Source organism: Balaenoptera acutorostrata, chromosome 15, assembly GCF_949987535.1.
Source record: "Balaenoptera acutorostrata chromosome 15, mBalAcu1.1, whole genome shotgun sequence".
Classification (NCBI taxonomy): Eukaryota; Metazoa; Chordata; class Mammalia; order Artiodactyla; family Balaenopteridae; genus Balaenoptera; species Balaenoptera acutorostrata.
This window is the reverse complement of record NC_080078.1, coordinates 14,373,425-14,399,658: the sequence shown is the minus strand read 5'-3', so window position 1 is coordinate 14,399,658 and position 26,234 is coordinate 14,373,425. Positions and strand designations below refer to the sequence as shown.

The following is a 26,234-nucleotide window of genomic DNA, read 5'->3' as shown; positions in this document are numbered from 1 at the left end:
CTTGGCCTGAGGGCGCCTAGGCAGCAGCAGGTAGTTCTGGGGCCGGCGTCGGGGCCAGGGAGAGCGGAGGACGCCTCACCCCGACGGGATGGGGTTGCTGAGAGTGGACGGAGGGCCACTTTTTAGCATCGAGGCGCCAGCCACGTGTGCCCTCTGCCCCCACGCCCAGCACCATTTCCCTCTGCTCTTTTTCCTTTGCGGACCAGTGTGTGGGGCAAGCGCCTTCCTTGCCCTTGGTGTTGAAGCCCTTTGCCCCGGGGAACGGTGCCTGCAGTTCCTGAGGTGCCAAGACTGGGGCGCCATCCCCAGGCCCTGCGCTTGATTTTTGGCAGAATAGGACACTTTGCTGGGCTCGGAGAAGAGCAGCTCAGTGCCGGCCGTGTGTGTCTGTGTCCACTGAAGTCTGATTAGCGGTAATAGTAACTACATTCTAGAGTGGATAAGAGCAGCCTCGGGGATAGAGTTGAGGTGACCTTCTCTGGGAAGAATGGGTAGATTTCTGCCCTCTGTGTGTACAGACACACAGGCCATTTGTGCAAATGTGAAAACTCATAACTCTTAGGATTTTCACGTTCTGCTTCTTTAACTGCTGACTTTCAGTCCAAAAGATAAACTCTTTTTCAATTTAGGCATCAGAGCTTTGGAAAGGGTTTTTAAGCCATTGGTGTGAAATTGTCTTGGGGCTGGAGCAGGACACGGTTTTCATCCCAGCCGGATTCCAGCTCTCCTCCTTGGCTTGTTGGTGGGTTTTATTTCATCTTTGGGGGGTGAAGAAGGAGGTGTTGGTGGAGTCCCCATTTTCTTTGCTACTTGTTTCTGTGAGGCTCTGAAGTCTGGAGGGCAACTCGGACCTCTCCTGTGCTTGCTGCTCTATTGGGACACCCCAGCTAAGGATCCATTCCTGGGCTCCAGGAGCCGCAGAGCTTTGCTGGTTCCTTAGGCAGCTGGCCCCCACGAATGCCCGATGGATGCCCCTGGGCCATGTTCACCCCACAGCCTGCTCTGGTGGAGGCCCAGCCGAGCGGCCCCACCCCCCACCCTTTCTGAGCTCACTGCAGACATGTGGGTTTTTCATGGCAGTAGCTGCCTGAAAAACAGCTATGTTTACTGAGAAGCTGGTCTTCAACACTCATGTTGGTTACTGGCTGTATCCAAGTGGAGTAATGAAAACAAAACTCTCTGGAAACCCAATCCCTCGGATATTTTATTGGAGGAGCGCTAAATCCGCTGAGAATTGTTCATAGAGATCACCTTTCTGTGACCTCGGACTGTAACTATTGCCAGTAATCAGGCCTTCAGTGAGGGCGCAGCCTAAGGGCTTTGTGGGAAGAAAATCATTTCATTCAGCTGGTTCCGAGGAGAACGCACGATGGGCGGGACTTGATGGAGACCCACGGCTCCCTTTCCTCGCTGAGGGGTGATGGGGGTTGGGGGTGGTGGTGAGGGTGCGCGTGTGACAGCTGCTTGGCTGAGTTTGACAGTTATCTCCGCAGTGGGAGGCCTCTGATAAGCGCCCAAGTATTGGGCAGGGTTCGGCTGCAATCTAGAAATTTCTTTTCCATAGCAAGTGGCTTTGGGAGGGACAGTGTGCCCCTGGGTCTACAGCCCGGGAGAGGTATCTGACGGCTGGTACTTGGTCGTGGCGCCGCGTCCGCGGTCTTGCTGGCTTTGCCAGCCCGCCCCAGCGCTGACAGCCTCTGCAGTGCTCAGTGGGTGGCAGAAGGGGGCGCTAGTTCTTATACTGAGAGGAATTCTGGTGGCTCAGAGAGAACTTTGGACATTAAAGGTCTTTGCAGACCCTCTTAATTCGGATTTCTGGGACCCTTCTTGATGCCAGACTCTTTACACATTGGAGCTCATGGAACTCCCATTTCTTCTTATTTGGAAACTGATGCCAAGGGTGGTTAACTAACTTTCCTGAGGCCCCGTAGCTTGTGGGTAAGAGGCAGGGTTATGGTTTCATTCTAAGAGGCTGGAGTTCCTGATTGGAAGTCCAGGGATCTTTCCACATGGCTGCGTATGATCTGAAGAGCGGTTAAGTAACCTTTGACCTTCGGTGCCTTGTCTAGGGTCAGACCCATGGCGGGTGCCCCCTCTGTGTTTGCTGAGTGAATCTAGGGCAGCATCTCATTCCTCACTCCTGATGAGGAAACTCAGGCACAGGAGGAGCTCTGCCTTGTGCAGTGGGTCAGGGGAGGAGGCCCTGCCCTCCACGTGTGCCCACACTGGAGCCACGTGAGGCTCGAGCCCAGATTGGCTTGATTATAGGCTGCTGCGTCTTTGTTTGCATGTTCCCTATCTGCGCCCACATTGGTATGGGGTGGGTGGCATCTTTGCCCTTCCTTCGAGGCTTAACCTGATGTAGTCAGAGTGTCTGAAACATCCTTTTGCGATGGAGAACCATTAGGCAGCACAACCAGCAACAGCCCCCGATGTTTGTTAACACCGCGTGCGTCCTGACTCTCAAGCGATGAAACCATCCCTCAAGATGGGCCGGGCGTTGGCTGATCCCTCGGTTGCTCCACTGGAGGGTAATTCTGCATGTGGTTAAAAAGGAGGAAAATGAAAGCACAATTGTTGCATCCAACCTGGGGCTTTCCGAGTGAATTATGGTTTTAATCATTTAACATCTAACAAAAATGTATTCAGTGCCTATTATGTGGTATGGATAGAGAGATGAATATGACACGGCGGCTGCCATCAAAAAATTCACAGATTAGTGGGGAAGGCAGACCACGTGTGAGGCGTGCACATTTGCGAGCAGAGACGGAAGGCAGCCAGCCTAGCATGGCAGTGATGTCTGAGCGGAGCTTGAAGGATGGTTATGAAGTGGCCAGCCTTACTTGGGGATCCCAGTGCAGAGGAAGTCGGGTGAGAGATAAGAAAACATATGGAAAATGTGAGGAAGCAGCTGGTAGTTTGGAGCTCCTGGAACTTTAAGGGTGAGGCAGGGAATGACAAGAGAAGAGGCTGGAATGGTAGAAGGAAGCTTTTGGTCAGAACCAGGGGGTGGACGGCATGGTCAGATCTGAGTTTTAGGTAAGTACGGTTGGGGCCCTCGTGGAGAATGGATTTGGCAGTGAGGAGACCAGAGGCGTAGATACCAGTGAGGTGGCTGGTGCTGAGGTCCTGGTGGGGAGTATGGAGAAGAGATGGACCGAGCAAACATTTAGGAGAATTCTCAATTAGGGTTCCTGGGTTGCAAACAACAGAAACTGACTTGGGCTAGCAACTAAAGCAAACAAGGAGAATGCTGTAGAAGTTCTGATGGGAATTCACAGGGCTGAGGGCACGCCCGAAGAACCAGGCTTGGAGCAGCTGGGAATTAGGCAGTCGAGGGGATCTTGGTGGCTGAAGTAGTCTTTCGGTTTCTCTCAGGTCATGCTATGGAAGTAAATGATCTCCAGCCTTTTCCTCCATCATCATCATCATATTATTATTATTATTATTTTTATTTTTATTATTCTGCTACATTCAGAATGCTCAGAGGAAATGTCTAACTGGCATAGCTTTGGGTCTTCATATCAGGAACAGTTTTCTGAAAGTTCATCTGAATGGGGAGAGGTACTTTTTCTGAAAAAGGAAGTTGGAATGATCCTGCTAGAAGACTTGGGCATGTCCTCCACAGGAGGGATAGTTGGTGGGACTTACTGATCGATTGAGTAGGAGTAAGAGAAGGGAAGGGTATAGTGTGTCACCACAGAGTTTCTGGTTTAGGTAGGGGGGTGGATAAACAAAATGAAAGTCTGGCCCAGACTAAATAACTCACTTGTTTTCCCGCCGGCAGGGCTGTGGGCCGCTCTCCGTTACCAGGCCACAGGAGAAGGTGACGGCCTATTTTAAAAAGTCTCATTAAGGGGCTGTGCTGCTGAGAATAAGGCCTGTTTAAGTAGGTTACTTTAGCTCATGCCCCACGGATCTGGGTACTTTGAAAACATTTTCATTCATTCAACCAATATTTATTGAGCATCTGGTGTGGGTACTGAGGACAATGGTGAATAGACAGAGGTGGTACTCTCATATTCTAGTGGTGTAAGACACAATAAAAAAATAAAAATGGAAAATAAAATTAGATGATATCATGGAGACAGATACAGGGGCCGCTTCGGATTGGGTGGTCAAGAAAGTTCTCACTGAAGAGCCATATTTAAGCTGGGTAAATTGTGGGCAGATCTGGGGAAGAACTTCCAGGCAGTGGCAGCAGCCAGTGCAAAGGTCCTGAGGTAGGAACCACAGGGTGCTTTAGAGGAACAGGAAGGAGGCTAGTGTGGCAGGAGATGTGTACCGAGAAGCAGGGGCTAGTTCCTGAGGGGCCTCAGAGGTCACCCTGTAGAGTTTGGGCTTGATACTGAGTTTGATGGGAGCACCAGGAGGGTGTTAAACGGCAAAGTGACATGATTTAATTTATGTTTTCAAAAGATCACCCTGGCAGCTGTGCATTCTGTGTGCACTCCCTTGGTACAACGAAGTGAGTCTTTATTCATTAGAGTATAAAATGAAATGTAGTGTTTAAGAGTAACAGATGGAGAGAAAATGCTTTGGTGACCTTAATTTAGTGGTTTCTAATGTACCAATTAAATATGGGTATGGACAAAACCACATTTCTAGTATGATTTCAGTTTCGTTTAAAAACTTGGTACAGAAGAATAATAGAAAGAAGTGGACTAAAAATGTCAACATTGTTGTCCCAAGGAGTTGGCATTTTGAATGATATTTGTTTTGTTTTTTTTAAATGAGCTCAAATGTATTTTATAATCAGAAACAAATTGTTTTAAAATGTAGATGCCGATGACCACTAATGTCTTGAATGAATGGGGTGTTGTGAGACTATATCAACTAAACGCTTTTTCCCTACCATTTTATTTCTGGATATTTTAATGTCAAAAACCCATGGTCCTGGTTGGGGCAGAAATTAGGATGCTTATTTTGCACCAGCTCTCCAATGGGTGGCTCTTTTTTTTATGCTTAAAAAATATTTTTCGTTATGAAAGCCAACATTCTTCTTTTTAAAAGAAATTAAAGCCGTACAGAAATGTTACATAAAAAAAGGAAAGCACCTTTCTACACTCTCATTCCCCAGACCATTCACATTTCCGTACATAGATTGTTAGATTTTCTTCCTTTGCATTTCAAATACCTACATCTATATTTTGTCAAAGGGTTTTGGAATATTGCTGTAACAGGTCACCCTATCTCCAAATGACTCTCCCAAATTCCTTCCTCTAGAGCTTGAAACCTCAATGCCCTTTTTCCCCTTGAAACAAAATCATTAGGAAACTTGAACACATAACTTAGCTAGGAGAAAGGGTATCTTGCCTTTTTTAGTATTCATAGTGTTCACTGAAAGCATGCTTTATACTTATAAAGAATAGACCAATTAAATATTCATTGAAAGTTCATCTCCGAGCATTTAAACAATATTGCTCTAGTGTTAGAGCCCCAAAATTGGGTTCATGATTACAAATCACTTCTACTTTTTCATTAACACAAGTTAGCTCATATGAAAACTTAGAAGTGCAAGTCAGGGAGCTTGGTTCATTATTTTGGTGACGTATTTATTACCACAGAATATTATTCTTTGAAAACGGGAAAAGCAAAGCATTCCATTAAGTGTCACTTAGAGCTATTGATGTGTTTGGGAAACGCTGTCCTGCGTGGTCTCACCATGCAGACTGGCTTTGGGGATTGCAGTGTCAGGAATGAGCTGCCACCAACTCCGTGCTAGTGTGTTGGATGGGAGACTCATGCGATTCAGCAGAATTACTACCTTTCCCATCAGTATTCTAATTAAACACATCCTTTCTTGGGGGAAGAGAAGAGTGAAGACGTGCTTAGAAGAGAATGCTTGTAAAGTAATAGAACCATGGAGTTTATGAGAGAGCAGCGACCTTGGTTATCTCAGTTTACAGATGGGGAAAAAGAAGGACCAGAGAGAGCAAATGACATGCGCTCCGTTACACTGTCACTTCCCCACCCCAGCGCCTCTTCCCGACACTCTGCACTGGCTCTGTGTTGTTAGAAAAATGAATTTATTTTGGTAAACCCGAGAATTAGGAAAGCATGCTGAACCTGATGAAAAATGGGAGGGTTTTTGTGCTGTTCATTCATTCTGTAAAGTGTAATCTGTTTGTGTACTGATCACAGGCCTAATTACTGTGTAAACATTTTTATAGCCTGGTAAGAAAACCTAAAACATCTGTACTGCACTTGATGGAGCATTTCAGCCTCCAGCATCCTACTGCTTGTTCTTAAAACCAGTTGCTCTGTTATTTCCTCTGGTCTATGGTGGATGATTCATATTATGCACAGACACATAAACACATATTCCGGATCCGGTGGGAAGTGACAAGTAATAATCGCAAACTTGCATCGTACTTACTACGTGTCATCCACTCTCTGATTATTAGTATTTCCTCCATTTTACAGGTGAAGAAATGAAGAAGCAGCTCAGGGGCCCAGGTTAGCCCGTGTTGGATGGGACCCATCACACCATAGTGTCCCTTCCAGAAGCATGTTAACTCACTAGGTAAAATCTCCACCTTCCCTTGCCTCCCAAAGACAAGCAGGCTTTCTGCAATAAAGATCAGGTGGGACTTTGTGAAATCACTTCAGTTAAATCACTTTTCTTTTGGACAAACTCATGAATGTAGAGCTGCCAAGAGTTCCCCACGGGGATGACATTTTCAAGTCTGTTTGGTGGGTTGCCCCAATCCCTTCCCTTCCTGAGTCACTTGGCAGTAACTGGTGCAGGACAGATCATCTGTCCTCAGCTGAGGATGGTGGCTCTCTGTGCACTCCAAGACTCAACCCTCAAGTTTGCTGCACCAATACTAACCGACCTGTGAGCCCTGGTAGATTCAAGAACTGCTAGCTCCCAGCTTGGCTCCGATGCTGTCTTTACATAAACACCAAAGTCTCAACTTCTCACACCTAAGGAGAGAAGTGCTTTCCAAAACCCAGAAGCACAGAATCCGTGGGGCCCTCAAAGGGCAGTAGGTAACAGGGAGGAATCACATAATTGAAGGAAGCATAGATGCTGGTGGTTACTGTCAGGGGGTCCTCACTCAGAGATCTTAGCCTTAAGTCGTTAGGAATGATGCAGGCTGATGCGGAATCTCGCACGCCAGAAGGGACTGAAGCCGAGGAGGATCTGCGCTGGACTCTTCTGGCTGCCTGAGTTCCAGCTGCTGGCCTGAGGGTTCCATGTGCTTGGAGATAGATCCCTGCATGGAAGGTGCTACTGTAGAAGCAGGTTCTGTCCTGTGATCTGAAGCACTGCATTTACCATAAGAGACAGAGAAAGAAACAGAGAGAGAGAGAGAGAGAGCACCAGTGCTGCCAGGTAGCTTTCGCCAGAGTGGCCACGTCCTGCAGGACCTTGGAGGACGTGGGATGGTGACCCATCATCAACCAGCACTCCAGCTAGTGGGTGACCCTGCTGTGGCCTTGGGAAAGGTGATACAGATCTTTCTAGAGGGAGGTTAGTTGGCTCTGGATTTGAGTTTTAGAACCTGAACCTGAGAATTTATTTAGTTCAGTGCTTCTCAGACTTGGCTGCACATTAGAATTCCCTGGGCAGCCTTAAAAAAAGTCCCAATGCTCCATCACATCCCAGACCAGTGAAATCTGAATCATTGTTGGGGGGAGGATGGGACAAAGCCCTCCACCCCCCACCCCCCGCCCCCCACCCCCACAGGTGATTCTACTGTGCAGCCAGCTTTGAGAACCAAGGCTTTAAGACAGCTTTTCTCAAAGGAAAATGCCTGCGAATTGCCAGGGGATCTTGTTCAAATGCAGATTCTGATGCCCTGTAGCAGGCTGAGCGCACCTGCGTTGTTAACCAGCTCCACGTGCTGCTGGAGGGCAGGGCCTAGTTAAGAAGAATCCTGTTCTTGACTTGCTTAGCTTCACACGGATGGCTTCTGGAATCATCGCCTTTTCATGAGAGTACGGCCTCTTTGGTTCATTCAAGGCAGGGGTGGAGAACAGGGGGCCCGGATCCTGCCTCCCCTCACTTTGTGTTCTTATAAAGAAGAATAGAGCAATTAAATATTCATTAAAAGTTCATCTCTGAACATTTAAACCTTATTGCTCTAGTATTAGAGCCCCAAAAGTTTGGTATCGTGATTACAAATCACTTGCATTATTTGTCTTTCTGGATCCAGCACATTGTCCTGTCCCTGGTCAGCATTTATAGAGTCAGAATCAAAGGCTCAGAGAGCTGGAAGGGACGTTAGGAATTATCTAGTCTAAACCACTCAGTTTTGGAGAGGGGGATGCCGAGACTCAGAGAGATTTGGGCAGAGTCACAGATCATCAGGCCGGGGCTGCTGTGGATGCGAGACCAGGAGGAGGGACGCGGGAGGGTGAATCCTGGGGAGAAGACACCCCCGAGCTGCTCCTGGGGCAAGGCAATCACAAGACACAGACATGCAGAAAGACCACGGATATAGTTACGTTCAAACACCTGTGAATCCAGAAACGTCACTGCCAGTGATACCTGTGATTCGCCATCCCCTCCTTCCAAATTTAGGTAAGGACACAGAAGTGTGACCAAGTTGTTTGCTTCTGCGGTTGGAGTTGACACCTTGACAGATATTCAGTAGCCTGGTCCCAGGCGGGATGCAGACGCAGGCTGCCCTACTTCATGCAGAATAATTACATTTACCATTTCCACCCCAAATATTTTCCTCCTGTTGTCCAAACAAAGAAGGAACATTCTCGACATATAGGTTTCTGGATGTCATGGTGGATTGTGTTAAACCTGCTGTAAGAATAGTTCATAATTGATGTTCTTGGCATTTATCACCTAGCCGTGACATGTTCAGCAGGTGATGACTAATAAATTATATTTTGTTGGATCCTTTTTTTCCGCTTTTTCAACTCCAGGCACCTGTTTCAGCATGTCAGTGTTGACGGGGACGTTTTCCTGCCCCTCTCTTTATGCTTCTTAAACTAACTGGAGATAAAGACAGTGGGCGTGAAACCCAGGGGCTGAAATGGACATTGCTTTCTTAGGGTGTTTTACTTTGCCCTAGAAGGTCAGATTTTTTTTTTTTTCTTTCTTTTTCTTTTTTTTTGGCTGCGCCATGCTTCTTGCAGGATCTCAGTTCCCCGGCCGGGGACTGAAGCCAGGCCACAGCGGTGAAAGTCTAGAATCCTAACCACTAGGCCACCAGGGAACTCCCAAAGGTCAGATCTTTAAACAGAGTGGGAGAAGACTTCTTAAGGGCACATGAAAGTTAGTATAAAGACTGAGGCAGTATAATTATAGCTAATGCTTATATAAGTCCTCCTTTCTGAGTACTTTACATGTGTTAACTCATTAAATCCTTTCAACAAGGATTTAATGAAATAGACACTGCTGTTGTCTCCATTTGTATGGATGAGAACACCAAACCAGAGAGAGGTTAAGTACTTTACTGAAGGTCACACAGCTAATGAGTTGTGAAGCTTGACTCTAAAAGCTATGCCCTTAAGCTATACTGCCAGCTTAACCAGGCTGCGCTGCCTCTGTAATTCTGATTGCCCAGGACATGCCAGGGGCTGCAGAGAACTTCCACAGGACATTGTCACCTGGACCCCGACTCTGCCATTCCCCTCCTGGAGCACCCTTTGACCTTTGAGTGGAGGCCTGCTCCTTCACACCGCTGGAGTGGGTCCTGATGGCATTGGCCTGGTCCTATTTCCCCCGTCTTCGCTTTTCTAGCTCTCTGTAGATGTGTCCGTTGATGGGCCTATCTCTGGGCAAACCCTAGTTCATAAACTAGGGAGAGACTCCAATTGGTAGGGTTGGAGTGTCATTTAGGGCAACTGTGTGTACGGTAGCATCAGATACCTGTGTCCCATTTGACTTTCAGACTTTACACCTTGCCGTGTTGGCCATGCATGGACTCAGTTCTGGCCTTCATCCTCCCATTGAACTCAAGGGTGAGGACTGGGCCTTGAGTCTGTGACTCACTCTTGCTGGATTGTTCATATCGGTTGATCATATTCCCCTAACATGAGCCTCTAGTGGGGGTTCTGCCCCTGGCAAACAGATGGAACCCCTGAGTTCTCCCTCACTTCAGGCCTGGATCTCCTGGGTCTAGTCCTTGCCTGAGTTGTGCCGTTATTGCTCTGCCCTTGGCCGTGGGCTTGGGGCCACCTGATGCTTCATTGTCCCCAGCCCATGCCCACTGCCTTGGTCATCAGCTTGGCCTGGTCTTGGCTCTCCCTCTCTTCCTGTTTGTCTGGTGTTGCTGCCTGATTTTCACCTCTGTTCCTTAGGGGCTGGCAAACTTTTTCTGTAAAGGGGCATAGAGTATATATTTTGGGCTTTGCAGGTCCTGTGGTCCCTGTTGCAATGACTCAGTTCTGCTGTTGTAGCTGGAAGGTAATAACCATGGACAAGATGTAAATGAATGTGTGTAGTTGTGTTGCGATAAAACTTTATTTACAGAAGCAGAGGGTGGACTGGATTTCAGCCCATGGTCGTAGTTTGCTGACCCCCGCTTCAGGATGCCTATTGGCTGCCTCTTTCTGACTTTCAGCCTACAGTGATTCTGTCTCTTTAGAGATCAGTGGCATGCCTAGCCTAGAACCCTGGACCACGAATTCTACTCTGAATTCCCCGTACCTGTGGACCTTCCTATAGCACCTATTGCTATATTCACTTTGCAACCCTTGACCTTGAATAAAACCAACCATTCATTTTTTTAAGTTCTCAGTCGGCTAAATTGATTCCATTAAAAATGTAGGTCGTTCAACAACAGCTGGGTCTTAAATTCTTTTTACTAATCCTTGTATTGAATTCTGGATGGTTTCTTGACCAGAAATACAATGGCCGTATTCCTGAGTCTCTTCTCCTTTTAATGTCCTCCTCCCCTCCCCCACATGCATTCTAATCAGTTTCCATTTCTCCTTGGCTCAAATCTCAAATTTTCCTTCCTTTAACTCATCAATGTAAGTCTCTCTAAAACTTCACTTGATCTCGCTGCATCCCCAGGCTGCCATCCTATTTCACTCCCTCTCTTTAGGGCAAAGCTTCTAAAAAGAAGTCTCTGCCCCTGCCATTCTCACTTTTTGACCTTATTCTTGTCTTGTCCATTATCCCTTGGCTGCTGTCCGACCCTACTGTTGGGCCCCTACTATAGTAAGTCTTATATACTTAATATATTGTAAACTTGCTTTTTGAAAGGTCACTGATATCCTCATTTTTAAAATCCAATGATGTGGACTCACTTCTCATACTTGGCAACATTTGACACCGTTGACCACCCTTTCCTCAGGTAACTCCCCCCTGAATGAACTCGCCTGGCTTTATTCTCACCTCTAAACTTTTTTTTTTTTTTTTAAATATTTATTTATTTATTTATTTGGTTGCACTGGGTCTTAGTTGCAGCTTGCAGGCTCCTTACTTGTGGCTTGCCGGCTCCACAGTTGCAGCTTGCCAGCTCCTTAGTTGTGGCATGCATGTGGGATCTAGTTTCCTGACCAGGGATCAAACCCAGGCCCCCTGCATTGGGAGCGTGGAGCCTTATCCACTGCACCACCAGGGAAGTCCCTCACCTCTTAGCTTTTTATATTAGTCTGCTAGGGCTGCTGTAACAAAGCACCACAGACTGGGTGGATTAAGCAACAGAAATTTATTTTCTCACAGTTCTGGGGGCTGGAGTCTAAGATCAAGGTGTCAAGCAGGGTTGGTTTCAGAGGCCGAGGGAAGGATCTGTTCCAGGCCTCTTTCCTTGGCTTGCTGACGGCTGCCTTCTCTCTGTCTTCATGTGGTCTTCCCTTGTCTGTGTCTGTGTCCAATTTCTTCTTTCTTATAAGGACACCAGTCATATTGGACTAGGACCCACTCTGATGATCTCATTTTAACTTAATTACCTCTTTAAATCCTATCTCCAAATACGGTCACATTCTAAGGTGCATTCTGACGTTAAGACTTGAACATATGAATTTTTGGGGAGACACTATTCAGTCCATAACACTTTTCCATCTCCATGTTTCCCTTTACCACCCCTCAAATGCTGCTTTTCCCAAAGTTCATTTCTTGGCCCCTTTCTTTTCGTGCTCTCTCAAGTTTCTGTCTTGGAACAATCATCTTTCCCTTCACGCTTTAACTAGCTCTTGTAACATCACATCTTATCAGACGTGAGATGTAAATTATCCCACAGGCACTCCAAACTCAACGTGGCCCAAACAGAATGGACCATTTCCTGCGCAATACACACGGGTTCTCCTGCCTGGCCCGAGACCCCCAGCCCCGCAGACACTCAGAATAAAACGCTTGTTGTCATCTCTGGCCCTCTCTCCCCACCCCCCGGTGACTGATGGGTGTGTCACTTCTGTTGTTTGGCACCGACATTCCGATCCCACTGGCACAGCTGTTATTCTGGCCTGGACCTGAGCCTGCCTCCAGGTCCATCCGCTGGAAATGCAAGTGGGTAATGCTGCTGTGGACACTTCCAGACCCTTCCAGTTGCATCTCACTGAGGTTGAAACTCCAACGCCTTAGTGACTTTCATTTGGCCTCCTTGGCCGTTGACCACTGCCGCCTTCAAGTTCCCCCAGACCACAGACTCCCGTGCCTTTGCTCCTGCTGCTTCTGCAGCCTAGAAGCCCCTCGACATTTAAAGGCAGTTAAATCTGACTTTCCCGGTGGAGTGTGCCTTGATCCCCGCGATGGATTTAATTTCTCCTTCTTCTGTGTCTGTGTAATTTTTATTACACAAATGTGTTTGTTACCTCGACATTTACTGTAATGCTTCTTGGCTTGGGCTAGGTATCGTATTTAGAATTTCAGAGTACAGGAAAAGTAAAAATAAAGGGATTTTAGAAGGGGTCTGCCTTCTTCCAATGAGGAAATAGGCCCTCTACAAATTAACCTGCAGTTACGTCTTTGAGGGGAGGGGCTTGGTGGCGTGTGTGCATATGTAGATGTGTGTGTGTGCGCACATGTGTGTGTTTTTCTCCACTGTTCTTGGCACGGTGCTTTGCCCATAAGACATGTTTGGAGATGTTTCTTAATTTTAGTTAGAGGGCAGTGCTGTGGGGATCTAGCTGTGCGTTTGGCTCTCTGTGGTCTTAAGACTTGGACATCGACATAGGAAGAACAGACCTGTGTTGGTTGGCAAGATGGTTCTCACTGCAAGTAACCTTTGTCTCCATCACTTGCTCTGTGATGATTTGCTGTAGTGTCCACTTCTCGCACTGGGGAGGGGGCTGTAGAGGAGGAGAGGAAATAAATTAAATGAACCCCTTCTTCCCAGTCCTTGAATTCCTTGGAGAAGAGGTAGGAGAGGAAACAAAGGAAAATTAAAGTGTTTCTTAAAGGAACCTTGGAAGTAAATCTGAACAGACAAATAAGGGAGTCATTATTTGCATTGAAATCAAGTAATTCACTGTAGTCCTCTTAAGAAAGGAAGTCCTGTCCTGAATTTGAGTGAGGTTTCCAGATCATTAGGTAATTGACAGAGGCAGGGAAAACCATCCCTGTGAACAGCGAGAGGAAGCACAGTTAGAAATAACGGCAAGCAGGTCAGATATTACAATGCAAATCACTGGGAAAAAGGGTTTGATCTATTGCACAGAGTCAAATATTTTTCTGAAAGGGTGTGGTGGTTTAACAGTCTTTTTTCCGCCTTTCCAATGCACGCACGAATCTCTACGTTTCACTCTTCTCAAGAAAGTCTTTGGGTTCCCGCGTTCACCAGGACTGGTGGCCAGTGGTGCCTCTTGGAGGGTCAGTAAGTCCTTTCCCCTGGTGGGGCTGGAAGAAATGCACACACCCCTCGCTCCTTCCTTTCCTCTGGCTCAGAGCTCCTGGCTGTATCTGGGGGACATTTCCTAGACCAGGACTGTCTGGGGGCCATGAGGGCTCACCTTGTGGTCACTGCTCTGTCTCCAGCGTTTGTTGTCCGGCTATCCTGTCCTGCCAGATGCCAGCTGTCATTGGTGCCCTGGTGGAGCCAGCCAGGCAGAGCGAGCAGAGTCGTGGGAACAGTTGTAGCACCAGATTGCCCAGTTTAGATCCATTCAGGCTTCGTTTAGAAACATTTGGGAACAAAATCCCCTGTGGCATGATGGGCGCTCAGACTCACCAACCCCACGGGGCTCTCTGAAGGAGAAAACTCCTGCCATTCTGGTCTTGGCCTTCTTGTATTAAAATGTTGCTTTAAGTACAAAAGTAGAAGATGTGTGGTCAAGCTTTGGAGAGTAAGCAAAGAGAAGACAATAAAAGTTACTCTTAATCCTGTGAATCCAGAGATAACTCGGGGATCACAGCTTGAGGATAAAATCTCCCAGAATTTGTGTTTGTACATGTGGGTGTTTTATGTGTGTTTACAAAGTACTCCTCTATTTATTTGAAGGGGTTGTGATATGAATACTCTTGTGCAAGCTGCTTTTTTTTTTTTTAATATTTTATTTATTTATTTATTTTTGCTGTGTTGGGTCTTCGTTTCTGTGCAAGGGCTTTCTCCAGTTGCAGCAAGCGGGGGCCACTCTTCATCGCGGTGCGCGGGCCTCTCACTGTCGTGGCCTCTCCTGTTGCGGAGCACAGGCTCCAGACGCGCAGGCTCAGTAGTTGTGGCTCACGGGCCTAGCCGCTCCGCGGCATGTGGGATCTTCCCGGACCGGGGCACGAACCCGTGTCCCCTGCATTGGCAGGCGGATTCCTAACCACTGCGCCACCAGGGAAGCCCCCAAGCTGCTTTTTAACTGACTACATTGTGGATGTCTATCCAGGTGGTTGTATGTGTTCCCACCTCATCATTTTTAATGAATGTATTCTATTCCACAAACAGGTGTGCTGTGTGTTGTTTTTGACCTGTGTTATTTCTCTAAGGATAAATTCTTAGAAGTGGAATGATCAGGTCAAGGATTTGGGGACCTCTCCTAAAGATTTTCCCATTCCCACTTCTTTTAATGTGGGATGACTCATTCCAGATGGCTTATGTCCATACGTCTTCACCATCCGCTATGGGCATTAACTCTTTTTTGAAATTCATTAGCCAGATGGTTTTGCATTATTGTTTTATGCTGGATATCTGGGATCGTAAACAAACATGCACATTTTTTTTCATGTACTTATTGGCCGTTTGATTTTTCCTTTTGTGAGTTATCTATTGATATATATATATATATATATTTAACATCTTTATTGGAGTATAATTGCTTTACAATGGTGTGTTAGTTTCTGCTTTATAACAAAGTGAATCAGCTATACATATAGGTATATCCCCATATCTCCTCCCTCTTGTGTCTCCCTCCCACCCTCCCTGTCCCACCCCTCTAGGTGGTCACAAAGCACTGAGCTGATCTCCCTGTGCTATGCGGCTGCTTCCCACTAGCTATCTATTTTACATTTGATAGTATATATAAGTCCATGCCGCTCTCTCACTTTGTCCCAGCTTACCCTTCCCCCTCCCCGTGTCCTCAAGTCCATTCTCTATGTCTGTGTCTTTATTCCTGTCCTGCCCCTAGGTTCTTCAGAACCTTTTTTTTTTTTTTTTAGATTCCATATATATGTGTTAACATACTGTATTTATTTTTCTCTTTCTGACTTACTTCACTCTGTATGACAGATTCCAGGTACATCCACCTCACTACAAATAACTCAGTTTCGTTTCTTTTCATGGCTGAGTAATATTCCATTGTATATATGTGCCACATCTTCTTTATCCATTCATCTGTCGATGGACACTTAGGTTGCTTCCATGTCCTGGCTATTGTAAATAGAGCTGCAATGAACATTGTGGTACATGACTCTTTTTGAATTATGGTTTCCTCAGGGTATATGCCCAGTAGTGGGATTGCTGGGTCGTATGGTAGTTCTATTTTTAGTTTTTTGAGGAACCTCCATGCTGTTCTCCATAGTGTCTGTATCAATTTACGTTCCCACCAACAGTGCAAGAGGGTTCCCTTTTCTCCACACCCTCTCCTGCATTTATTGTTTGTAGATTGTTTTGATGATGGCCATTCTGACTGGTGTGAGGTAATACCTCATTGTAGTTTTGATTTGCATTTCTCTAATGATTAGTGATGTTGAGCATCCTTTCATGTGTTTGTTGGCAATCTGTATATCTTCTCTGGAGAAGTGTCTGTTTAGGTTTTCTGCCCATTTTTGGATTGGGTTGTTTGTTTTTTTGATATTGAGCTGCATGAGTTGCTTGTAAATTTTGGAGATTAATCCTTTGTCAGTTGCTTCATTTGCAAATATTTTCTCCCATTCTGAGGGTTGTCTTTTCGTCTTGTTTATGGTTTCCTTTGCTGTGCAAAAGCGTTTAAGTTTCATTAGGTCCCATTTGTTTATTTTTGTTTTTATTTCCATTTCTCTAGGAGGTGGGTCAAAAAGGATCTTGCCGTGCTTTACGTCATAGAGTGTTCTGCCTATGTTTTCCTCTAAGAGTTTGATAGTGTCTGGCCTTACATTTAGGTCTTTAATCCATTTTGAGTTTATTTTTGTGTATGGTGTTTGGGAGTGTTCTAATTTCATTCTTTTACATGTAGCTGTCCAGTTTTCTCAGCACCACTTATTGAAGAGGCTGTCTTTTCTCCATTGTATATTCTTGCCTCCTTTATCAAAAATAAGGTGACCATATGTGCATGGGTTTATCTCTGGGCATTCTATCCTGTTCCATTGATCTATTGACATTTTATGTCTGTTTCTGTTGAGGCGTTCTTTTGTAAAAATGATTTGTAAGAACTCTAATAGGAAGAATAGTACCCTGTGTTTATTCTATGTTGCAAAAATTTCCAGGTTTGCTGTTTATCTTTTTATTTCTTTTATATTATTTTTAACTTACTTTTTTTTTTAATGTTTTAAGCAAATTTTTATCCTCCCCTTTTAAATATTTAAGTTCTGGAATCATGCTTAGAAAATGCTTCCTCACCCCCAAGAGTACATAAATATTTACCTCTAAATTTAACATTTTCCTTCTATATTAAAAAAATATATTAATGTTGTGTATTGCACAGAGCTTAAAAGTTGAGTAGTATTCAATGGCTTCTTACACCAAGTGGCATGGCATCTGTGGCTGTATTTCTGTTTTGTAAATAAGTTCATATGTACCATTTTTTAAACAAACTTATGGTTACTGGGGGGAAGGGGGGGAGCGATAAACTGGGAGGTTGGGATTGACATATACACACTACTATATATAAAATAGATAACTAATAAGGACCTACTGTATAGCACAGGAAACTCTACTCAATACTCTGTAATGACCTATATGGGAAAAGAATCTACAAAAGAGTGGATATACGTATATGTATAACTGATTCACTTTGCTGTACAGCAGAAACTAACACAACATTGTAAATCAACTATACTCCATTAAAAATTTTTTAAAAAGTGGCATGGCAGTCCCTTGCCGTCCTGGGGAGGTGCTCTGTGAAGCAGGGGTCCAAGGAGCTTGGGTGCAGGAATTCTGCCATCAGGTCGGGGCCCCCTAGTCCTGTGCACAGACTGACCCCTACATCCTCGTGGGCAGTGGGCACCGCATCCCAGCCCTGCGCTGGGCCTGGGGTGCCCTCTCATTCATTTTTGCCAAGGCTGGCCTGCTGGCTCTCAGGACACAGGGCACAGGAACCCTGGGGACAGGGCTCTTCTGTCTGCCCGTGACCTGGGCCCCCGAGGCACCGGCAATGGCCATTGTGCACCTCTCAGGGTTCTGGCGCCGACTGCCTGGCTTCTTCCTAGTGTAGACCCTTGACAGGCACAGAATCCCTGTTACCCTTCACTCTGCGAAGGTGGTAACTCCTTCTGCCATCTGCCTTTCACATCTCCTCTGAGACCTCTCCAGCCACTTCCCTTTGTCCTTGTGCCTTACAAAGGAATAGCTCCCCTGCCTCCTGTCCTTCATTTTTAATTGAGCAGCATTTGGGGAACGAAAGGTGATAAATGAGTAAGATTGATTTGACCGTGTTTACCAGAAATCTAATATATATTTTTATCATTAAATGTTTAAATCCATCTGATATTTAATTTTGGCTATGATATGATATAGGGATCTAACTTTATTTTTTTTCCAAATTGTTGTCAATTTTTCCAATACTGAATTGAAGAATTTGTTGAATTCTAAATTGAATAATTTAGAAAAGCTGGTTTTGTTATGTTCCAAATTATCATACTCATTTGGGCTCATGTCTAATCTGTTGGTTCTCCTCCACTGTAGCATCTATTCATTTTCCTGGTTTAATTATAGTAACTTTAAAAATCTTTGACAGGGCAAATTTCCCCTTATTGTTTCTTATATTTTTAAATTACCAATTTTTTTTAATGGGAAAATAATTATGATTTTTTATAGTCACTATTTATCCAGATGTCCCAGAGCTTTCAACTTGTCAAAACCATTTTTTTTTAAAAAAGCTGCAGTTGTCATTTTTTTCCTTTGACTCACTTGTCCTTCCTGAATTTTCTAAACCTGAGGCATCTTTTCCGAAATTATATTTCAAAAAAGTTATGTTGTGAAAAAAAACCCCCAAAAACCCTGGAATGGAATTTCTTGGTGTGTGTAGCTTACCTGTAACCCAGTCTTCTGTCCCCTCAAGTTCAAAGTGGCACAGTGCCGTCAGTCATGGGGAGCACAGTTTGTGCGTATAACCTGGTTTCAAAAGCAAAAACCACCACAACATAGAGGAGTGACTTACTGGAACCAGACTTCTCCTTGTCGTCTGGGCAGGTGGCCCTTGGCAATGCTGGGAGGGGTCAGCTGAATGTTCCAGGCGTGAGTGGCTCTTACATGGCTGGAAATGGCTGCCTTGTGGCAGGTGCCTTCTGTCATCTTTGGTTTGCTCCTTCCCTGTTTTCTCACCACTTTCCTGTGCATCTTTCCTGTTCCCTTGAATCATCCCTATTTTTCTTTAAAGTCTGGGCCCGGCTATGGAATCTGAACCTTTACAGATCACCTTACTCCTCTTTACAAAAATACATGTATATATCTCCATCCCATGTGTTTTGATCCTTTCATAATAGACCATCTTCATTTTCCTTGTTAGCCACTTCTAAAACGTCACACTGTTCCTGGTGTGTTTCAATGCCGATGTCATCAGATGCATCAAATTTCCCCACTGCCATCCCAGCTGCTGACTGAGGTCTGGAACTCCCCGAGGTCTTGTCTGAGGTGGCACCGGGGGATATCAGCATCATAGCCGCTGAGGTCACATCCTTTTTGCTCTTCCCTCCCTTCGCCGCCTGGACCTTCCTTGCCCACTGATGTTAGTGAGCCCTGCCAGATTCAGACCATTGCTGTGGGTAATAGGATCCTGAGTGCCCGGAGCCAGATGCCTTGCTTACCATGTGCCACGCTCTACCCTAAGTATCTTCTGGAGAATCCCAGGCAATACTTGTCACTGCTCAATGAGGTAGATACCTTATGACTCCCTTTGCATGGATGGGGAAACTATGCCTCACAAGCGTTGCGTTGCCTAGGGTTTTACTGCTAGAATGTGGCAGAGCCAGGACCGGGTCAGGGGTCTGATTGGCCTGAACGTCAGTCGGCGATGCTGTTTCTATGTGAGTGTTTGGAGGCCTAAGGGTTGGGAAAGGCCTCCTCCCTGAGCAAGTCCTTGAGTTGGAATTAGGAAGGGCCACCAATAGCAGAGGCTGATGACCTGAAGGGGTGGTACGTGGGGCACGATGGGAGACTCTGGCAGGGCACTCAGGTGGGAGAGGGCTGGCAGGTGTCCCTTTGGAGGTGTTGGCACCTTAACCGGAATCTGTTTCTTTCCTCAGCCTCCGGGCTGAAACCCCCTGCCCCCCGGGCAGCCTTAAAGAAGGAGGCACAGGCAAAGCACATCCTCATGTAAACTTGGACCATCATCCTGGCCCTGGTGAGTAAGGTCATTTCAGGAGAGAGTGAGGAGAAGATGACTAAATTAGGTTGGCTTTTGTACCTCTTTGGCTTGGAGTACAGTGTGGGAAGCGGTCCAGCGTTGCTTTTCCTGGCTGGCTGGAGGACAGAAGAAGACAGCAAACAGTAGGGGACCTTGCCCTCGTGTTTGTTTTGCCTCTTGGTGCCCTTCGCTGCCTGCCACTCGTGATCCATCAGCTTCCCTTGTGTGCCCTCGGCCAAGGGCTCTTAAAGGTGGCTTCCTTTCCTCCGTGATGGCCGCCACCCCCGAGTTCCTTGAGTCCCCATTTGTTGACCGATGTGAATGCTTCCCTCCGCCATGTGGTGCCTTTTCCACCCGATAGGTTTGTGTGTCCAGTCCACAGGACCTCGGCTGGGACCCTTTGTCAGAGGAGAGCGTTCCATTCCTGAATTTCTTGGGCCTTTTGAGTCTCACGCTGGCCTCCAGTGTATTTCTTTGTAGACAGACTAGTGTGTATGTTTCAAAGAACAGAGGCCCTCCCTCATATTACGGCGTCAGAAAGATGAATACACATTTCTAGGATAAGTGAATGCCTTCATTGGTGCTCTCGGTCCATCCCAGGATGAGCTCTGCACATTCTCTCATTGGAACCGGCCTCTAGGTCCCTGTCCTAGGAGGCAGCTGGGGAGGTTTTCCTTAAGTGTGGCCTCTGGAGCCAAGCCACTCGGGTTTGAGCTCCTGCTCTACCACTGACTCGCTCTGCACTTTTTGGAGCCGTTTTAAAATTTGCGCATGCTTCATTTTCCTCATCTGTAAAATGGGGATAATATTAATCCCGCCTCACAAAGTATAACCGAGATGTTACTTAACATTGCTTAATTAGAATTGCCTACCACACAGTAAGCCCTCTAAAAAGAGTCACTATTTTCATGCCTGACCTATTCTGAGAAATTTTCCTTTGGGATTTTCAGGCCAGATGGGCATGGTACCCAGAGAAACTTCTAGCATCGTCACGGCTCCATGAGAGTTCTTGGTCCTGAGTTTTACTTTTCTGCCCCTACTGGCCCCAGGGACGTGTTTTGTTCCAGGTTTACTATGGAAGCATAGTAACTCCAGGGGATGGATCATCTTATTTCCTCTCTGTCACGGTGGTTCTCTGAAGGACAAGCTTCTTCATATCGTTCATTCATTTATTCATGTATTCATGCATGCGTGCATCCAACAGACATTTTGAGTACTCCTTGTATGCCTGACACTGGGCTCGATGCTTGGACAACATTGTGTCTGAAGAGCTCAGAGTCTGGTTGTACTTTGTGGATTTTTGCTGTTGTTGATGATATTTGGTTTTTATGTCTCTTGAGCATAGAATAGCTTCTCATTTCTTTCCTCTCCACCACAGAGTCTTTGTGAAGGTTGGATCGTGACCAAGAGGGCTCACGGGATGTCCTCCCGATGAACTCAGCATCTTGGGTTGTGTTCATTTTTGGTCTCTGCGTTTGGCGTCTCCCGTCAGCTGGGACCCTCCTCTTGCCAGCAGAAGTTCCTGAGGTGACTGGCACCCTGCCTTCGCTGTCCTCTGCCCGGCTGCTGGGGTGACCTTGTGTCCTGTTTGTGACATTCCTGGGGCCACCCACTATCTTGGGCACTGCTTCCTTCAGGGCCCCAGTGCTTAGCCTGCAGGTGAGAGGCCTGTGCCCAGGGTCAGCCTCCTGCCACCACCTGGACCACAGGCTCAGCCAGGATGCTTGCTTCTGAGCCTCACTCTTTTCCAAGTGCCCAGCTCTCAAGCAGTTGTGTGGCTCAGATAGTCCTTGATCTTGAGGACCTGGGCGGTGCCTCTGCTGTAACACCATCCTGGATCACAGGATTCTAGATGACCTAAGTCCACGCTGCTTGAACAGCTGAATGGATGAACGTGACCTCCCTTGTGGCTAGATCTGCTTCAAACCCCCACCCCCCCATCCTCAGGCATACCCCCAGTTTTAAGGCAGAATGAAATCTCAGAAAAATTAAGTCCTTGTCCTCGGCGCTATAGCCTTATTTCCAAATATTCTTATGCTGTCAACTCCGAAACAATAAGTAAATTTCAGGCCACTTTCCATTCGAATGATGGATTGAATGAATCTAATTTACATGCTTTTCATGTAAATTGGCCCAAATGAGGCTGTATCTCCAGGGGTCCTGTACCTTTCTCTGTCAATCTCTTATAGCCTCTTCTCGGTAAAACAGGGCTAATTCAAGTTTAAAAAAATAACAGGAAGTAGCAGACTTTTAGACTTCCACTTGGTCTTGTCCATCTTCAACTATATTTGCTCCCAACTTGGTTAGTCTCTGTGGACAGAATTGTGTCCCTTCCAAAATTTATATGTTGAAGCCCTAACCCCCAATGGGGTGGTGATTGAAGGTGGGGCCTTTGGAAGATAATTAGGTTTAGATGAGGTCATGAGGTCCCCTCGTGATGGAATTAGTGCCCTTATAAGAAGAGACCCCACAGTTTGCTTGCTCTCTCTCTCTTCCCACCACGTGGGGACACAGTGAGAAAGCAGCTGTCTAAAAACCAGGAGGAGAGCTCTCACCGGAAACCAATACTGGCACCTTGACCTTGGACTACTAACTTCCGTAACTGTGAGAAAACAAATTTCTGTTGTTTAAGCCACCCAGTCTACGAAATTTTGTTATGGCAGCTAGTAAAGAATTGGAAGAGCCATTCTGAAGAACTCTCTACAGTCAATATTGGGGACCGTGTACAGCTATTCTCCGCAGATCCAACAGTCTCTTGCTTCCCACTGTCTTGGGTGGAGGGCTCCCAACTCAGCCAACAGGAACCCCCACCTTTGCAGAAAGGTGTCTAGGGCTCTCAGTTTGATACAGATGCCCGAGCAGCCAAAGTGTCTAGAAGAGGTAGCAGGACATCTTTATATGAGGATCGCAGAAGAAGAGACATAAAATATATTAAAATTAAATCCTCTCATAATTCAACTTATTAATTAAAAAAGATTATAATAGCCTTCGGGGGAGCCTTAAAAAGCAGCTGAACTTTTTGTGTAATTACTTTCAGAAAGAACAACTCAAAATCATCTGCCAGAAGCATCTCTGTTGGCAGGCGAGCTTCAGCATCTCTGTGACACTGGTGGACAGTTCCTTCCACCAGGTGCGTTCATCTAATCACCAGCCAGCTCTGGATCCTTGGAAATTCACGGAGAGACAGTGCCATTCAAAATCGAGATTGGTTTAGGAGATGCACATCCGTGCTGGTCGACACAGCCTGTTCTTGACGCTCGCCCTTTCCGTTCTCTGGTCACGGCTCTCTCTTCCAAGGCCTGTGCTGGAAACACATCGTGTGCTCGCACTTGATGGCTGTGGGTCATTTGAGTCCTGGCCTCGAAGCAGCCTTGGTTCTGCCTTCAGGCTCCCTGGGGCCCTACCCCCACGTGGAGGAAATTCCAGGCAGACTCTTTTGTTTGTAAAATGCTGTTAGTTTCTTTCTAGCTATAAAAATGAAATAGACCCATGGTACAGAGTGCAGGAAAGTTCAAACAAATAAGAATACAATGACAGTAAATCCATCACTCAGCAGTGACTAGTATTTACATTTTGGTTGATTTCCTTCCAGTAACTTTTTCTGTGACTAGGTATATCAATATATATCATATATATATATGAGACTAGGTATAATAATTATATTTATATAGCTGTGATTCTGCTCTCCATATAATTTTATGGCTTGACCTTATAAAAGTAATAGAAGAATAGGATAATAAAAAAGCAATAGAAGTGGGTACAAATGAAATGTAAGAGTCCCCACCAGCCAAACTTTACCGTGTCAGAGGAAACTATTTTTAATCGTTTGTCATCGTGAGTGCCTGTGGTGGGTGAAATCACTCTAAATGAAGTGCTTCTGTGTTTTTGATTCTCCACCTTAAATGGAATCTCTCCAACTTCTCTTATGAACGATAGATTCCTGCTGCCTCACAGCACTCCTCCCTTTCACCTTCCAGTGACTTTTATTTTTAAATCTTTAAATTAAATAGCTTTATTGCTTTAGCTCATCTATTTAAATCTTTATTGCTTCATTCATTTTAAGCAGTACCTTTTGACCTCCCACCATGAAAGACAAGGTACTTCACATCCCACAATCCTTTATCCCTTTTTTAAAATAAATTTATTATTTATTTATTTTTGGCTGCTGTTGGGCCTTCGTTGCTGCTCACGGGCTTTCTCTACTTGCGGTGAGTGGGGCTACTCTTCGTTGTGGTGCGTGGGCTTCTCATTGCGGTGGCTTGTTGTGGAGCATGGGCTTTAGGTGCACGGGCTTCAGTAGTTGTGGCACACAGGCTTCAGTATTTGTGGCGTGTGGGCTTCAGTAGTTGTGGCTTGTGGGCTCTAGAGCGCAGGCTTCAGTAGTTGTGGCGCACGGGCTTAGTTGCTCTGCGGCATGTGGAATCTTCCCGGACCAGGGCTCGAACCCGTGTCCCCTGCATTGGCAGGTGGATTCTTAACCACTGCGCCACCAGGGAAGCCCTCTTTTTCCTTTTTTAACCACTTTTATCACTAGACCATCATGGGGTCAAACACACTCTGTTCTCTGTCTAGAATCAAAACTTCCATGATTCGTCTATTGATTTCAGGTTCAAAAACAGAACAGTGTTTATAATACTATGATTATGTAAATATTATTCTCTGCAGAAACAAACATTGCATCATTAACCCTGTGCGATTTGTAGGAGAAATGTATAAAAAAAGACCCAAACAAATCGTAACTTGGAAGGAAGAGTGAAGGGGGGGGGGGAAGCCTACTCTACTTGTATTTGACATTTTTTAATAACTTTTTTAGAAGTTCTGTTTTATATTGCTAATATAAATAGTATTTTTAATTGAAATATAGTTGATTTACAACATTATATTGGTTTCAGGTGTGTAACACAGTGATTCAATATTTTTATAGATTGTACTCCATTTAAAGTTATTACAAAACAATGGCTATATTTCCCTGTGTTGTGCAATATATCCTTGTTGATTATCTATTTTGTATGTAGTAGTTTGTATCTCTTGATCCCCTACCCCTATTTTGCCCCCCTCTTCCCTCTCCCCACTGGTAATCACTCATTTCTCTATATCTGTAAGTCTGATTCTTCTTTTGTTATATACATTCATTTGTTTATTTTTTAGATTCCGCATATAAGTGATAACATGCAGTATTTGTCTTTCTCTGTCTGACTTATTTCACTGAGCATAATACTCTCTAGGTCATCCACGTTGTTGCAAATGGCAGAATTTCATTCTTTTTTATGGCTGAGTAGTATTCCATTGTGTAAATATACCATGTCTTCTTTATCCATTCATCTGTTGATGGACAGTTAGGTTGCTTCCGTATCTTGCCTATCGTAAATACTGCTGTTGTGAACATTGAGGTGCATGTATCTTTTTGTATTTGACATTTGCTATGGACATTTGGCCTCTCCTTCTTTTCCAGCAGATGATCCACCTTCCGCTGCTGTTGGCTGCTGCGAATCCCTTTTCTCCCTGCCCTCGGGACTCTTGTGTCTTATTTGCTCCTACAGTGGTCCTCTGGGATTGCACCTCATCCATAGATTTCACCCACCAATTGGATCCCAAGTTCTGTAATTTCTTGGATTCCTTCTGTGTTTTGCTGAAATAATTTTTTGAGTGATTCTGTTAGGAAGTGTCTATGGATGGGAAACTTGCTAAGCCCCTATCTTGATTGGATTTGTCAATTAATTTTTCCTGTGAGGCTAAAGGGCTTGTCCCATTGTCACCTAGTATCTGTTGATGCCAACGTGCACCTAATGCCGGTATGATTGTCATTCATTAGAAAGTTGTCTGTTCTCTCTGTCAGAGACTTGAGAGTGCTTTCTTTATGCTTGTGTTCTGAAACGTTATGAGGTTTTAGATGATGGATGAAGTTCTGGCTATTTGACAGGCCTTTTCAGTCTGAAGGTTCATATCATCAGCTCTTGAAGTTTTTTCTTCTATTCTCTCATTCTGAAATGCTTCTTAAGTGGATGTGGCCCTTCTGTGTTAATCCTTACTGTTTATTAATTAATTTTTTTATTGCTATTTTGCTATATTTTCTGTGCTTTCCATGACTTCTCGCTCTAGTGCTTCTGATTTTTTCTCCAATCAAAATTTTCACTTCCCTGAATTCTTGATCTCAGACTGCACATTTTTCATGGCAGCCTTTCAGATCTCCCTGAAGTGTTATGTGAACATTCTTTCGACTTGTCTACTCTTTCCAGAATCTTCCTCGTTGTTTCTGGGGTCACCTTTTTTTGTCCTGCCCTTTGGTGATGCTGATTTTCTTTTTTTTTTTTTTAATTAATTAATTGATTTATTTTATTTTTGGCTGCGTTGGGTCTTCATTGCTGCGTGTGGGCTTTCTCTAGTTGTGGCGAGCGGGGGCTACTCTTCGTTGC

At 45.3% G+C, this 26,234-nt stretch overlaps 1 protein-coding gene across 13 annotated transcripts in view; it reads left to right on the top strand.

Annotated features, from left to right (window-relative positions):
- Window positions 1-26,234, top strand: part of CALN1 (calneuron 1) — a 491,684-nt gene that overhangs the window by 102,637 nt on the left and 362,813 nt on the right. The window contains exon 1 of one of the 13 annotated variants that reach the window (XM_007186519.3): window positions 22,895-22,951. The exons of the other annotated variants lie outside the window; for them this stretch is intronic. The gene's annotated coding sequence lies outside the window, so the exon portion shown is untranslated. Of the gene's footprint in view, window positions 1-22,894; window positions 22,952-26,234 lie in introns of those variants that run through there. 13 annotated transcript variants of the gene reach the window in all.